This window comes from Athene noctua, chromosome 4, assembly GCF_965140245.1.
Source record: "Athene noctua chromosome 4, bAthNoc1.hap1.1, whole genome shotgun sequence".
In the NCBI taxonomy this organism is placed as follows: domain Eukaryota; kingdom Metazoa; phylum Chordata; class Aves; order Strigiformes; family Strigidae; genus Athene; species Athene noctua.
In genome coordinates, this window is record NC_134040.1 from 50,530,731 (window position 1) to 50,543,273 (window position 12,543).

Below are 12,543 nucleotides of genomic sequence, written 5' to 3' on the forward strand. Positions count from 1 at the left end.
GGCTGCTTAAATTGTGCCCCTCAGCTCCTGTTGCTGCCAGAAGCAGCAAAGCAGCCGGCACAGGGGCAGTCAGGGGGAGCTGGTCACCGTTTTCCAGTTCCAATGGATGCCACTACCTTTACAACTGGTTGGCTTCCACAAACAGCAGCTCTGAAGCTGGTGCCAGCAGAGACCCCCCCTGACCAGAGCAGCGCTCTGATTTCAGGGTGCTGCTGTTCACTTGCCTGGGTGCTGTGGGGGCAGCGGGAGGGCAGAGCCGGCCAGGCAGTGAGCAGCCTCCCAGCTCCCAGGGGGGTGTCGCAGCAGAGAAACCCCCAAAGCCCCTTCCAGAAATGTTTCTCATAAAAGTAAATAGCTGGAGGTGTATTGTCCTGCCCAGGGGCTTTGCCCAAGGTCTTTGTCTCCCCATGGTCAAGCTCCCCTTTCCCCCTCCCCAGTGGCTGCACCGGTGGGATTTATCTCACCAGGCTCAGGCTGAAACAAGGTGAAGTGGTTTCTCCCAGGAAGCTGGTTTAGGCTGAGCCTATGGAAAATCATGGCCATGGCCATGCAGCACAGCTAAAGTGTGCTCAGCCCCGGCTCTCGGGTCTTTCTGGAAATGTGGTGCCGGGCCCCGGGGAGTGCAAGGCTGAGTTTACAGGCGCTGCCTCAGGGCAGACCCCAGCCCATCGCCCTGGTGCCACTGGGAGTGCTCTGTGCCACGACAGCACCATCCCTGATCCCTAGAGCATCTCCTTCTCTGCTGGCTTCCCCACTTTCAGCCTCCTGTAGGCAGCCGTTTCAACCTCCACTGCAAAGCAGCAGGTAGCAGCCTCTGCTGAGTCTTTCAGAGCCAGAGGTGACACAGGCGATGTATGTTCAAAGCTGCGTCATTATACTGCTCACCTGGAATAGCAGCTTTTCCACAGATCCAACATGCGACACGGCATTTATCTATAGGTGTTTTGTGCAGGGTAGAACTTCTTCTCCTTGACACAGGTAGAGATGAGAGCCGTTTTGTGGCTCCTGCAGTGAAAAGAGCATCCAACTGAACAGCGCCTGCTTTGCCACAGGTGCCCATAAAACCGGGCAATGCCCCCGGCAGAAAGCAGTGATGCTCATGCCAACTTGGCCTCATTTCTTCAAGGGTGACACCCAGAAAAGCTGCATCATTCTCGCTGCTGTGACCCCAGGCGTCAGTCCCTGCTGATGGGGAGATGAAGTATGGAGAGATGTATGGAGAGACCAGCAACAGGGTTGTGCCTGCACAACTGTTTGGCCAGCCAGCCCTGTGCCCTGCGCTGTGGGGCAGGAGGGGACGGGCAGAAGGCAGGCTGGGCTTTGCAGCAGGCACTGCAGGGCTTATGCATGGCAAATTTGGCCCCAACCCTGCCCGTGGGATGCAGCTCTGTCTGGACCGTGGGCAGGAGCATCCCCGAGGTGCCCTTGAGGGGTGGCTCTGGCTGCAGGAGGCTCCGGAAGGTCCCGCTCTGCGCCTTGCACCTCTGTAACGCATTGGCCTCTGACGCTGTGTGGATCTGGCCTCCGGCCTGCTGGGCCAGGCTTATCTTGGCAGCTCCACACTCTTTCCTGGCAGCTACAGCCCTGCTGGCCACAGGGTCAGGGTCTCCTCCAGGCTGAGGGAGGAGAGCAGCCCGAGAGTATTTACCCCCATCCTCACTGCCTTCAGGATTCCTTTTCTGACTGAAACCCAGAATAAATGCTGTTTCCTGCACCCACCTGCATTGCCAAATGGGCAGGAGCTGTAACCTGCCTGTGGCCGAGACGAACCAGCAGCAACTCCCAGCCAGAGCTGCAGTGGAGCACTTCCCAGCTTGCTTTTTTTCAGTCCATTCCAAGATTTTGTGCTTATGGTCATCTGCTCAGGGGACACAGACTCCCCTCCTGGCCAAGCTCTTGTCATGTGGGGTCTTGCAGTGCCAGTGCCAGGCTGGGGTGTCCCTTGCTCTCGGTGCCACCAGCCCGGGCTTTGCTCGGCCTGTCGCTGCCCAGCGAGGGACGGTGGCTCCCTGAGCCCCCGGGACAGGAGCCCATGGCACAGGGCCACAAGAGCCCCACGGCCCTCACTGCCAGGTGCTGGCTGCCATGAGATTTGGTCACATTCAGCCTGTGGCCGAGTTGGTGAGCGCTCACCTTGTCGGCAGGAGATCTCCCAAAAAAGGGAGGCAGAGTCTTTACTAAAGCTGGAAGCAGCCATTGAGCTGCAAAGAGAGCAGGGAGTTGAAGATAAAGCAATTAATTACACCTAAAATTGGTGCAGAGGAGAAGCCTCTCCTAAGTGCTACAGCTGAGTTTGAATGAGAACTGGGTAATCCTGATTGAAACCAATGTAAAAACTAGTTTGGGGGGGGGTGTGTGCATTTGACTCTGTACGTCTCCCCCAACCCTTTGTATATTTTGCCTGAAGAGTGAGGAAAAGGAAAGAGAAGTGGAAATGAGCGTGAGGACGGTGACTCAAGTGGCTGATGTGGCCTCTCTTCCCATGTTGGCCTCTCGTGGCGGTAGGAAGGATGCGCTCTGTGAAAGGCTGGTTTCTTACACTGAAAGGGTAGGGTTTGTTCGTGTTAACAGGGAAAAACCCTTATTTCCTGACCAACCTGGAATGGTTTGAGTTTTACAAGGCACATGGGAACCTCCTTTTGTATCCTGGGCTGCGTTTGGTTGCTGGGTAAAGGAAAACATCACCGCTATTGTATTGTACTGTACGGTATTGCATTCCATTCTATTCCAGACCTGAGCTGTCAGTGTCAAGAATGACACCATAAATGTGATTTAGTCTCAGTACTGTCCCTTATATGTGATAGATATGGAGAAAGATGTGGAGATGAGAGAAAATCAGCACCTCAACCCAAAGCCCATGTCTGTTGTGGGTCACGAATAAGCTGCTGCTGCTGATGGTGGGTTTATTTGTCATGGTTTTCCCCTTAGGTGCTGCTGACCCGGCACCACAGAGCAGCTTTGGGCTCAGAGAGAGAGCGCCAGGCTGGGCTCAGGGTTGCTGGGGCGGGGGGCAGAGCAGAGCGTGAGCCCCCGGCTGCCTGGGTCAGTGTGGGCAAGGGGCTGGAGAGCCGGGGCTGCGGGTCATGTCAGGTCTGTGGGCACTGGCCAGGGGACGGATTGGGGCTCCAGCAGGGGTGGGCGTCTGAGCCATGGGGCGCACAGCCTGGCCCACGGGGGCTGGGGCTCAGTGGAGCCAGGGCTGGGCCTGGGAGAAGGGCCCTGGCCAGGGGCAGCTGAGCTGAGAGCAAGTCCCAGGCCTGGCCTCGAGACAGAGACCAGGTTCTGCACCGTGGGGCTTGAAACCAGGTTCACTGGGCCAGTTCTGGGTTACAGAAACAGAGCCCGAGTCCTGTGTTTGGCAGACTCAGACCTGGGCTCAGTGGCTGGTGTGGGAACCAACAGTGAATCCTGTGGGATCTGGGGCTCAGGCACACAGAGCTGAGGCAGTTACACGTGTTCAGGTCTTGGAAACAGAGACTAAGTCCTGTGTGTTTGGGGCTTGAAACCAGGCTCATTTGGCCAGGTTCAAAGCTTAGTCTCTGTTTCTAAGTAAGTCTTGCATATTACAGTCTTGAGACCAGGCTCATTTGGCCAGTTTAGGGCTCAGAAAGAGAGCCCAAGTCAGTTCTGCATTTTTCAGACTCAGAACCATGCCCAGTGGCTGGTTTGGGGATTAGGCACACAGAGTTGAGACAGTTACATGTGTTCAGGTCTGGAAACAGAGACTAAAAGTGCTGCGTTTTGGGGGCTTGAAATCAGGTTCATTTGTCCAGGTTTAGAGTTTAGGAAAAGAAAGTAAGTCTAGGGCTCAGGAACACAGGAGTTGAGACAGTTACACATGTTCAAGTCTGGAAACAGAGACTAAGTGCTGTGTTTTGGGGACTCAAAACAAGGCTTCTTTGCCCAGATTTAGGGCTCAGAAACAGAGTCTAAATCCTGTGTGTTCAGGGTCTTGAAAGCAGGGTCACCAAGCAAGACTAAATGTTGTATTTGGGGGGCTTAAAACAGAGACCAAGTCCTGCATGTTTGGGCTCAGAGACTAAGTCCTGTGTATTGGAGGTTCAAAACAAGGCTCCTACGGCCAGTGTCAGAACCGAGCAAGAGCTTAAGTGCTGTGTTTTGGGGCTTGAAACTAGGTTTACAGGCCAGTTTAAGCCTCAGAAACAGACACCAAGTCTTACACTTGAGAGCTTCAAGCAGAGCCCACAGCCGCCTGCTCAGACACAGAGAGGGCTCCGCGGGCTGTTTCGCTGGGTCCCGGGGCGAGGCCGGGCTGCCCCCGGCCAGCGGGGAGACGGGCCGGGCCCGGGGCAGGCGGCGCCGGGCGGAGCCCCCGCACCCGGGGATGGGTCCGCGCCCGGGGCAGCCCCCGCCCCGCCGGCCTTCGCCCTGCGCCTGCTCGGAGCCGCCGCCGTTGTTCCGTGACGGCGGCACCGGCAGAGCCACGGCTCCCCCCACCGCCGCGGCGGGGCCGTGTCCGGAGCCCCAGCGGAGCAACCCCCGCGCGGGCAGGCGGCAGGAGCGGGCGGCGCGCCCCGCGGCCAGGCCCGGGGAGCGGCTCTTGCAGGCCGCGGCGCCGGGACGGAGGCGCCGCGGCCGGTCCCGGGAACCCCGGGTGAGGCCGGTCCCGGTCCCGGCGCTGCCGCCTTTCTCCGGGCCGGGCCCCACGCACCCGGGGAGGCGCGGACACGGGCCGGTTCGCCCCCAGCAGCACCGAGAGATCCCCGCGAAGACCAACAGCGGCCCGGCCCCCGCCTCTCCGCCCGCCGGCTCTGCGCCACGCCAGCAGAAGCCGCGGCCGGGCCGGGCCGACGCTGCAGCCCCGCGCACCGGTAACGGCCGCAGCAGGGGCGGCGCGGGGCGGGGCGGGGCGCGGAGGGGCGGGGCCGGGCACAGGTGCGCGGGGCGGGGCCCGATAGAGGTGCGAGGGGGCGGGTAGCCAGTGCGCGTGCGCGGGGCGGCCCGAGCTGGTCTGGGCGCGCGCGGGCGCGCCGGAGCCCTCAGTCGGTTCCTGCCCGCGGCGGCGGCGGCCGGTCCGGGCTCCCGCGGCGGGGCCAGGTGAGACGGGGGAGCCCGGCCCGGGAGCGCGGGGCCGGCCGGCGGGGCAGGGGCCGCGGCGCCGGAGCGGAGGCCGGAGGGCAGCTGCCGGCGGCTCCGCGGAGGCGCCGGCGGGTCTCGGGGCGCCGGGGAATAAAGCGCCGGAGTCCGGCGCCCCCCGGCCTCGGCGCAGCCGCCCGCGGCCGGGCCCGCCCCGCGGGTCCCCCCGGCCCGTTCCCGAGCACCGCCCGCCCCCGCCGGGGCTCCCGGGCCCGTCCCGCCGCCACACGCGGGCCCGGGGCGGTCGGGGGCTCAGCCGCGGGGTGTTGGGGACTCGAATCCTCGGGCCCGTTTGGGGTCACGGCAGCGGAGGCTGAGCGGTGGGTGCTGGGAGAGGAGACCCCCGGCCCGGGCCGGTCCTGGGGCTCAGAGCAGGCCCAGGGGGGTGGTTTGGGGCTCAGGGACGGGCCCAGTCCTGGGTTTTCCCCGAGCAGGAGCTGGGCTGGGGAGACGGGAATGAGCTCAGGGGGCTCCAGAGGGAGGGGAACTCCTGGGGGCTGGAGGGGGGATGGGGGTCAGGTCGTGTTGGTCCCCAAAGCCAGGGAGGCTGGCATGCACCAGGCCGAATTAAATGTCTGAGATAGTCTCTGGGGCGAAAGACACTTTTCACACCATCTTTTCGTGTACAAACACCAGAATAGTCATTGAACAATAAACACAAAGTAATCAGTCAACATGTGTACAGGTATGACAGTGATTGATTTACAACTTTGTTAAAAGCCAAGGTGGTTTTAACAAGCATAAGCTGCCATAGCTGGAGGTGAAAACAAGCTAGGGCCACAGAGAAACTGGAACTGAAGATGATCTGGAGCCACAATTGCACTGGAGATGGAAACAAGCTGCAGCCAAAACTGAACTGGAGCAAGACCTGAAACTACAAACAAATTGGAGCTGTTCACAGGCTGAACCAGAAACAACCAACCTGCAAATGAGCTGGAGCCACAAGAAGCAGGAGTTGAAACTGGACAAAACCATTGTCCTGGTTCAGCTAGGATAGGGTTAGGTATCTCCAGCCAGGTTATTCATACCATGCTGGCTTCAGGTCCAGGGGCGGAACCTTTTTAGCTGGCTGGGTGGTGGGAACCTGTTTCCATGACCAGCTAGCAGTATTTCTCTGTATATCGTTTGTCTTGTTCATTGTTATTGCTGTTTATTGTTATCATTGCTACTGTTGTTGTTCAGATTGCTTTATCACTCTGTTATATTAAATTTCTTCTTATTTTAGCCCAGGTTTGTGCCTAACTTCCAGCCCAACCCGGTGGGGGAAGGGCAACGGCAACGCGCTCTCCGGTTCAGGCAGGGCTTAAACCATTACAGCCATCCAGGAGCCAGACCTGAGGAAAACAGGAGCCCAAAGCCGTGCTGTGCTGGAGCTGTGCAGTCCCCACAGCATGTCCTGGCCCCCTGGCTTCTTCCTGGGGTTCCAGCACTCCTCCTTCTGTCCCTGTGCAGGTAGATGGGGGACAATCAGCTCCTGGCAGCGCAGCCTGGCCCAAAGAGTCCCTGGGGCTGCTGCCCTGTAAACCCTGCTGTTTCCCAGGCACTGGCAGCTCTGCCCGACCCCTGAGAAGCAGCAACCCAGCACCACACACCCAAGATGGGAGGGGAGGGAGAAACAGGGACAGGACACCAGAAACATCCCACTTCTCCTTGGAAGAGTGGGCAAGAGCCAGGATCTGGCTAAAAACCCACCTGCCCTGAGCAGCAGCAGGCCCAAACTGGGAACAGTGCCAGCAAGGTCTGGACCAAACCCCAACAGTGCTGGCTCCCAATGCCCCTCACAGCCATGGTCCCCCAAAACATGCCACCCAGCCCTGGGCAGCACTGCCCCTCCAGTGCTGGGACCCCCCTTCCCGCCCTGGGCCCTGCAGGGAGCTCTGCCAGGGGACGGCACCCACCCTCCCCATCCCTCAGCTACCCTGGTCTCACTGGGCACTCACCACCCTGGGGCTACGCTCCTTGCCAGGTGCCAGGATGAGCCCTCCCCAGGCATCAGCACAGACACGGCCACACAGCATCGCCGGGGCCACCAACACCTCCCGAGGGACCAGCAGCACCAGGACGGCCGCCGCTCCCTGTGCCCATCCAGGCCGGCTTCGCCTTCTCACCGACGGGGCTGCAGGAGATGCTGCGGGTCCCTGGAGAGGCCTCTGCTCGCACTGCAGCGTCACTTGAGCTGAAAAAGTAGTTTTTACGTCAAACCATGGCTTCAAACAGAGCTCAGAGCCACCCCAAGGCCCTGCCATGGGAGTGACCTAATGCTGCCAGCTCCGGTCCTTGGTCATCTCCCTGTGCAGATGATGCTGAAGGGCTGAAACCCTGTGGAAACCAGTCCCTGCTGGTCTGAACTCTCCCCGGCTCTGGCAGAGCCAGTGCCAGGCTGGAGGAGCCTGTCCTGCCAGCAGCCACTCTGGGAAGAAGCTGTGGAGAAGACATCAGCCAGTGCTTGCATCAGGAGGAGGGAGACCCCCAGCCCCCAGAAGTCTCCTTCTCCCCCAGCAGACACGGCTGGCAGCCAGGCCCAGGAGCCGCCAGCATCATCAAGCTGGGATAGATCCCGTGGTGGAAGTGGGGAGCTGCCAGGGACCCCCCAGCCCTACAGGCCGTGCTGCAGCCGCTGCTCCCAGAGGGCTAGTGCTGAAACCCACCAGGAAAAATCACTGGGCCCAAGCCAGAATCCCATGGAGGGGTCCCACACCAGGGGAGAGACCACTCACCTGCAGTTTCCCCGTGTGCCTGCCCCAGAGTGGTGCAGGAACCGGGCGCTGAGAACTGGATACCTGGCTGGGAAGGGGGGCCCAGCACCTTGCAGCAAACCCACAACTGGTGTGTGCTGACCAAGTAGAGGCTGGGATGCAAATTATGGAGTCATGAGAGGAAATACATTACTCGTGCACATGAGGCACCCCAGCCCAACCAGGGCACCTCAAACGTGGGTTCACCTGGGGTTCTCACACCCTTCAAACATTCAGACCCAACATGCTTGACTCATCACTGGCACTCACACTACCAACCACTGAGCACAGAAAAACTTGGCAAAGCAACTCTATTTCTGCAGAATTCTTGCTGCTTACCTTGTTGATTCAGACACCCTTGAAGCCTGCCTTGCCTGAGTTGCTTCTCTGTGATGCCAGTCCATGCTGGGAGGGGTTCAAACCATGTCCGAGGTGCTGGGATGCCAGTGTTACCTCGGGGTGTCCTTTATCCTTCAGGGACAGCTCTCAGCTTCCACGAAGCAAAGTCCTTATGTTCAGGGCCAGGTTGTCCTTTAGGTTGTTTTACTTCAGTGTGAACACTGCCCACGTTTCCAGTAAACTCCACCACCCCATCATGCTGCGGTGCAGAACGAGAACTAGTACAGAGCAGCAAAGTTACTATGTTTTCATATGATAAAGACTCACTGATGCCATCGCTAGGGACCAGCTTTTTCTTAACAGCCCCTGGGCAGGGCGCATGGGCAGCACATGCTGCTGCCAGAGCCGCCCCCATGGCTGCCCCTGACGCTGCTCCAAGTGAGTCCTGCAGGGAGGTATCAGCCCCTGGGTCTTTGGCCAAGGGACCTGTGGTAGCCCCAGGCCCCCAGGAGCTCCGCTCCCCTCTCCCGTGCCCTGAACAAAGTCACCACAGCCACCACCAATGTCCCCATTCACCAGCGGTGGGAACAGCCATGACATCAGCAGGTTTCCCAGAGTCACAGCTGCCCTGATGCTGGTGGCTCTGTTAGTGAGCAGTCCTTATGCCCGGCACACAGCAGAGCTGTGCAGGCAGCATGGCAATGGCAGCACAGGCAGCTGGGAAACATTGTGGCAGGCAGCCAATGCCACACCTGGTCACTCATGGGCTCCTAGCAAAAACCCAGCGGCTGAGAGAGTGCAGGGTCAGGCAGATGGATGGGAAGAGCTTGGAGAAGGACATAGGGCAATAAACCACTCTGTTTTCAGGGGGGGTGTCGCATCTTGCTCTGACAAGGGAGACAAGTGACTCTAGAATTGTAAATCCCCAATGGGGTGGACAACAGTGAGACAGGTCTCAAAGTCCAGTCATTTATTAACTTCCCACAATGTACTAACTGGATACACAATAATTGGCTAAGCATATAATGAATTATAACAAGCAATATAGTACACTTTGCATCACTTAATAGCAGTGAAGGAAAAAGCCAAAAAAAGGAAAGGAGGGAGATAGAGAGAATAGAGATTACTAGCCCAGGTTTTGGCACTGGTCCCATCCAAGTTCATCAGGGATGCATCCCTCTTCTTCACTTCTTCATGTCTTCTTTTTTCTTTCTCCCTGCTTCTCTCCCCTACCAACTCATACACACTTTCCTTGGGTCTGTCCCCAAGGTTAACCCACATACCTACATATCCCATGTATGAGGAGGGGTAAGGGGTAACTCTTTTTGGGGAGTTACAAGTTGTCTCTCACAGGGCAGGGGGAAGAAAAGCATGGTAAAAACCGATGCACAAATATAACAACTGCTGTACCAAGTCAAAACTTTAGCCTTAAGTTATAACTTCACACCTTAACCATAACCCATGCCTAGCAAGCACACATAGGGGACTGGCAAACTGCTGCTTAAACACATCAGCTAATGAACTGCATTAACCAAAAGGAAACAAAAATGCACATAATGGCACCCTTAAACTCACCAGAACTCCTGCAGAAAGGTTGTTCTCATTTGGGTGACCCGAAGAACCGCTGCAGCGGTTTTGGTGCCAGCCCCACAGCCCCCAGCAGCTCAGGGGACCTCCAGCCCTGCCCAGAACCAGCTGCAGCTCCTGGGGTGTTGAAGGAAGAAACAAAAACTGTTCTTCAAAGTAACTGCCAACAGCTGAAGCTGAGAACCAGAAGAAACTGCAGACAAACCCAGGCAACAGGTGGAGCCAATGCAGGTGCCTCCTGCTCTTGGTGGCTCTCCTGCCTTCTCTTACTCACAGTGATCAGGGCAGTAACGAGCATCTTGTCTCATTTCCCCTCTTTGGAGAACCCCAGGAAATTCAGACAGTCCATCCAGTCTTGCGGTTTGGATGCCAAGACCATGCCCTCATGTCCAGGGAACACCCTGCAGTGCAGCCCAAACCATCCTGGCCTGGCCGGGGCTGGCAATGGGTTCAGTCCCGAGCATCGTGGCAGATCCAGCAGTACCACCATTACACGGGGACCATAAAATCTGCACCAAAAATGCATTAACTCACCAAGGGAAACCTCAGACAGGGCTCCCAGCATTACTGCAGAGCCTGCGCCCACCCGACCCGCCAGTCCCCAAGAGCTCCCCCGGCACGGCAGCAGGCACGGCAGCACCCCCGGCAGCACCCCCAGCCGTGGCCCACACCTCAAAGCCCCCCGCCCCGGAGCCCGCACGGGGAGACACCCGTGTCCGGGCCCGTTGCCCCCGCGGGGACGTGCAACGGCAGCGGCTTCCTGCGAGGCGGCATCTATGCACGGAAGCCCCGTAACCCCAGGCTGAGCCCCACGGGACTGCTCCGGGACGGAGCTGCCCCCCACAGCCCGGGGGACTCCACCACCCCCATCTCCAGGACTCACCGCCCCGCCATCCCAGCCAGGCCCCGACACCGGCACGCCCCAACCAGGGGGCAACCAACCATCCCCCACCCCGGACACCCCCTCAGGCCCCACCTAGGTCCGGACACCACCCTCAAGCCTCAGCCGGGCCCAACGACCCCCCGGGCCTGCTTGGGCCCCGTCCCAGCTCACTGCGGCCGGGCCCAAGGTTCGCGAGGGGCACGGCGGCGGCCTCAGGTCCGCGGAGACGGTGCTTGGATGCGGTAGGGACCCCCTCTGCAGGCAGAGCACACCCCAACAGTAAGAGAGACGCTCGGCGGCCCCCGTACCTGCTCGCGCCGCCGGGTCCCTCCCGCTGTGCCCCGCGGCGTGGCCCCCTGGCGGCGGCGCGGGTACTGCAGCGGCTCCCGCCCCTCACGGCGCTTCTCACAGCCTCGGGGGGGGCCGCGCACCTGCCGCAGGGGCGGAGAAGGAGGCGGGCCCTGGATCCCTCTATCCAATCAACGCTGCTAACGTCACAAGGGAACCGCCAATCGTGAGCCAGGGCGGGAGCACACAATCGTCTTTGTCGCCTGATGGGGAGTTCAGCTGGTTTTGTTATTTTTTTTCAGTTTTTTTTGTTGTTGTTGTTGTTTTGTTTCGTTTTTAAATTCCGTTTACTCTAGTAATAGTATATTTTAAATTTTTAAAGTACATTGATTGTAGATACCCCAGGTGCACTTGCAGTGGGGCTGAGGGTGTGTTTGTTTACTGGCAAGATGTTATTTTTTTGTCCTGAAGGTTGTTAGTGTGATATGAGCTAAAGCTTGTTTTACTTTTTTCTTACTTAAGATCTTGCTTTTTTGGGGACTTTGTTAAGGCCTTTTCCTTACTATGTTTCAATTTCTAGTCTTAGTTGAACATGGAAGTTATTCTGTGTATGTTAAAAGTTTGGTGTTATGTGTGGCTATAGCTTTTCTTTTGGTAAGGTAGTATGCTGACTGTTGTTGGGGGGGGGGGGAGTAACTATGAAGAGCAGGACTTCTTATAATAAGGAATCGGAGGATTTGTTCGGCAGATAGTAGGAGCCAGAGAGGTTATCTTGCTCTAATTTCACTAACCATTTTTTTTTCATTCATCTGTAGTAATAATTTCATAAATTCAAGGTGTCTTACCCTTAGTAATGATGATAACAACTGAGCTATTCTTTAGGTTTGGTAGTACAACTGGGAAGAGTATTTGTGTATTGAGTTAAAGCTGATTTAAACACAAAAACTAAAAATGTTTGAAAACATAGTATTCTTAAAAATGCTTTATAAGTATGTAGATGAACGGGTTTTAATGCAAATAAAGTGTCTGTCACCATACTGATGAACTCTCTTTAGAACTGCTCTGATTTCAGAGTAGTTCCAAAGCACTATGTTCCATCATCTTGTCTGAATGGTGTAGGGCAAGTTTAATTGCTTAGTTCAGACTGATCTATGAGATGTAATGCTGAGTTTAAATGCTGTGGGGTGCTGTTTAGGGAATAAGCTTTTCTACTGTGCTGAAATTTCTCAGTGGGGCAGTCTAACTCCTGTTGGAGTTACTCATGTGGCAGTATTGCCTGTATGACTGGGTTCATTTGCTCAGTGCTGACAAGAATTTACTGGTAAGGGCTGTGTTTTGCTTTGTAGAGGCTCTGTGTGACATGCGGTACAGCTTGTGAGCTCTGTTTTTTACGAGTGGTCATGGTCTCAAGCTTCAGTGAAGTGTTTTTCTGCCTCATTTCTGGTGCTGCTGTGCTTGTTATGAAAATAGTTCTTCTTAGTCCTGCTCTGAGGCTTTTCTTCTGTTGTATCTGACCCACAGAATGAGAATGTTTTTTTCAGGCAGAGACAGGGTGTTTAAGGCCTGTAGATGAAATTCTGGATTTCATTTCAATTGATAAAATGTGCTTAGCAT

At 57.1% G+C, this 12,543-nt stretch overlaps 2 long non-coding RNA genes across 6 annotated transcripts; one reads left to right on the top strand and one right to left on the bottom strand.

The window, feature by feature from the left end:
- The first annotated feature begins 4,305 nt into the window (after nt 1–4,305).
- LOC141960235 (uncharacterized) lies at nt 4,306–6,321 on the top strand. Its single transcript, XR_012633584.1, has 2 exons — nt 4,306–4,832; nt 5,818–6,321. It is a non-coding gene; the product is annotated as an uncharacterized LOC141960235 (long non-coding RNA).
- Nucleotides 5,862–11,009, bottom strand: LOC141960234 (uncharacterized). Of its 5 annotated transcripts, none has more exons than XR_012633582.1 (6): nt 10,950–11,009; nt 9,747–10,267; nt 8,172–8,449; nt 7,038–7,273; nt 6,432–6,541; nt 5,862–5,971 (listed from the first exon to the last, which is right to left on the bottom strand). It is a non-coding gene; the product is annotated as an uncharacterized LOC141960234 (long non-coding RNA). The 5 variants fall into 5 exon arrangements; XR_012633581.1 differs by having other exon boundaries at nt 7,353–8,449; XR_012633583.1 differs by having other exon boundaries at nt 7,038–8,430.
- Between the last annotated feature and the right edge of the window lie 1,534 nt (nt 11,010–12,543).